Source organism: Triticum dicoccoides, chromosome 1A, assembly GCF_002162155.2.
Source record: "Triticum dicoccoides isolate Atlit2015 ecotype Zavitan chromosome 1A, WEW_v2.0, whole genome shotgun sequence".
NCBI lineage: Eukaryota > Viridiplantae > Streptophyta > Magnoliopsida > Poales > Poaceae > Triticum > Triticum dicoccoides.
Window position 1 is genome coordinate 58,773,172 of NC_041380.1, and position 3,831 is coordinate 58,777,002.

A 3,831-nucleotide genomic window follows, 5' to 3' on the forward strand; every position below is an offset into this window, starting at 1 on the left:
AATTTGAAAAAGGTTCACACCTTCTGAAAATGTTCATGAATTTTAAGAAAGTTCACCAATTCAATGAAATATAATCACAAACTAAAAGAATGAATTTAAAAAATATTCATGATCTTTAAAAAGTTTGAGTATTTGAAAAAGTTTCGCGAATTTGAAAATGATTTATGGTTTCAAAGCTTTTTTGCGAAAAAATGGAATTTTTCACTAATTAGAGAACAGTTCACAAATTCAAGAAATGTTTTTGAACTTGAAATTATTGTGAATTTGAAAAATGTTCACGGTTTGAAAAAAATGTTCACAAACTTAAAAAAACTTTAATTCTAAATAAAAGTTCACAAATTTGGAAGAACTCCAAGAATTTGAAAAAGAAAGAAAGAAAGGGAAATAGAAAAAATAGAAAGGAAAAATAAATAAAAATTAAAACAAAAGGTAAAAAATAAAAGATAAAAGAAAAAAAGGAAAACCCAGGAAAACTTAGTAAACCTGACCGAAATAAACCTAAACAAGATAAAGATAACCGACTTAAAAAATCTGACAAGCTTCTTTATGCTTCCTACAGCCCAACCAAGGAAGATTTTGGGGGCCTCGAAACCCGGGAGCAAGAGGGAGGTTCGCGCTTGTGCCTTAGTTGGGCCGATCATTTATAACAAAAACACCATGGCGTGAGATGCTGCAACCGGCGATGCCGAGAGCTGGAAATGGTGACGGTGGCCCTGCTGGACGCTCGAGCCAGCCACACGATTTGCAGGAATCGGTGTGGCAGGTTTATTTCGGACCAACTGCATATTTGCTCCAACCGGAGTTGGGTGTGGACTACGACCGGCGGCATGAGATGCTAGAAATGAGTGGCAGCGCGGTGCTTCAAGTGAGGTACTACGTTGATCATAGCTACAAGCGTAAATGAACACGGGAAAATGTTGAGGAGGAGCCCCTCCCCTCTGATGAAACTGCTGAGACCAAACCGGATGTTGTGTCAAAGAGGAGCCACCCCCTCACGCAACACGTTTGACCGTTTCAACCGACTGGCATCACCGCTGCGTCGCAACTGGTGTGACAAGGTCGTGAAGGAGGAGGAGTCCTCCCGGGCGCCTCCTCCATTACCTCGACATGGCGACGACACATCGTCATGCAGCACCCTGACGTCGGCCAAGAGGGTGGCACAGGAGGAGCGGCAGGAGTGGCACAATTTGGGCCACGTTTGCCACATCGGACACCGACACCGCGAAGATGCCGACACTACATCAGTGACCAGCTGGTCTAGATCAGCTTGGAGGAGTCGTTGCGTGCCGCCGTTCCGTCGCTGACATGGGCTAGTTGAAGGGATGGCACGCCAGTGCGGCGTCAGCGGTCGACATGGCAGCGCACGGAGGAGGGCCAAGCTCAACTTTGATCTACCACTGCCTTTATTGTTTTTTATTAAGCTATATCGATATTACTTGGATACGTATATTACCCAATGAAATTTGATATTTTTTTGAAAAAAGAACAAAGCATAAGGATTATCCAATAAAGGATACACCTAAAAAATTTATTTATCAATATATGTGTTTTTTAACACATCCATATATGTGATTACTTAGAGCTCCCAAACTATTCACACTTAATTAATTTTAGCCTTCCCGGAATATTTTTTCTTAACAAAATTTGGCGCTACACATATTTTCTTTACCGCGGGAAAGACTTCGCGCGTCTCTGCTATTTTTCCTCCCCACCATCTTCCCCACCTCCCCATGATCCAACTTCCCGATTCCAATCTGCCCGGCATCATGAACCCGCGCGCCGCCATTCCCGCACACCGCGCGGTGGCAGCCTCATCATCAAGGGCTGCCCTCCGCCGCTAGCTACGCCCGCCGACGACTCCCTTCTTCCTCTATCAACAAGGTCGCTAGTCGGAGCCTCGTCGGCGTCCGTCGTCCTCACCATCACGAAGTCGTGCTCCTCCCGACTTCATCCTCACCGCCACGAAGCCGCATCCGAGCCGATCTCAGCCTTCACACGAAGCTGCGCCATTTGTCCATCGGTACGCCGCCCAGCAAGCAGCTCTCGCCTCCACCACGTCAAGCGGGTGATCCCTTGAATCCCATTGCCCCAACAATTTTACCATTAAATCAACCGAAGTGGCTCCTTCATTTATGCATCTCAAATCTTGATCCTCTTCTCCTTCGTCTCCTTACTTCCTTCATGTAGGAAATGCACTCTAAGTGTTTGTTGAATTGCTTGCTTGCCTAGAAATCAATTCTGACAGATTTTCTTTAAAATATGTGAGCAACTGTTTGGTCCAATCAAAATTTGTATGTTAAAAATCAAAAGTAGTACAAGTGGTGTTAGATAGATTGGCCAAATAACCTCACATTCCATTTACGCTGGAGTATAAAACATGAGTGCTTGGTTGCACAGGCTGCAATGTATTCTGCTATTTTGTAGTATTTTTAGTCTGTCCTATTTCCTACCTCATCTTAGTGCAGTCCCACTATTTTTTAGTTTTGATTCTTGCATCTTAGCTGAAGGGAGGTTTCAATCAGCAGCTCTTAGATTTTGCACTAAAAGATTGTTGTTACAGGTTTGTATGTTGCTATGTGTGTTACAGTAAGTTCTGAAGTGATTTTTGGGTGCCTTTTCAGTTACACGCGTGTATGGGTCATATTTACGGCAAGATCACCTTATTCCACTGGAGTCCAACACAGTGGCGGATCTAAGATTTCGAAACAGGGTGGTCCGTCTATAAAAAAAATTGACAACAAATATGTCATGCAAACAGAGATTTGGCTGGATATTTTTACAACAAATAGGCCATACAGTGCCAATTTTTTCAGTTGAATATACTTTTTTAGGGAAATATACTTATAAACACAGCAGCTCCTAATTAATAATGATTTCAATTAGATATTGGGAATGGGGATTGGGATGTGCGTACTAAAGATAATGGGATGGGCGGTCGGCTTCTGCACGTCTCCACAGTGTCCAGTTCGACGCTGGTTAGGTCTGCTAGCTGCTAGTTGGGCTCTGTTTTATTTTTTTCTCAGATCCATCTCTGTTCTCCTATGGTATATAGATCAAACCAAAATCTCAGGGTGGGCAGCGGCCCACCCTGTCCACCCTCTGCCTTCCCCTCTTGTCCAACATATACCATTTGCTACAACTAGTTTCTATTTAAAAAAGTTGTATAGCAGAAAGAGGCTAGTTATCTAGCAAACGTAAGATAAACTGGATTGGGCCGTCTGTGACATTGCTGTTTCTATTTAGGACTATACCAACTACGTGAGTTTGTTGGCAGTGTTATGTTATTAGCATTTGGAAGATAACTTTTCTTACATATCTTTTGTGAGGCAAACACAAGAATTGAGTTACTTGGTAACTGATTTATGAAACACACACACATAATGCAGTAATTTTGAGTCTTTGGTTTGTGCGTAAGGCTGTTTGGTTCCAAGAAATTTGTGAAATCATATGCATGACCTTGACATATGCTTCGATGCTTGACCTTAACATATGATTTTAACATTGTTTGGTAAATATATCATGTCGAGGATACCTCGACGGCTTCGAAGCCTAAACATCCCAGAGCAAGCTTCTGAAAGTGTACAATCAGATGAAGAAAATTTACAAGGCCCTCCAGAGATTGATGATCTAGTACCAAAAAAGCCTCCTGAATCTACTCGGCAAATTAAAATAATTTGTAAGCTCAATTTTCTTTTTCAAACACATATCTAGTGTGATGTATATGGTCCAGTTATATGCCATTGTGATACTCTTGCATGCAGGGCCAAATGGAGATGTGCGACAGATTATAGGGGAATTCCGAGGTAAAAATTTGCCGGAATTACGTGGGGG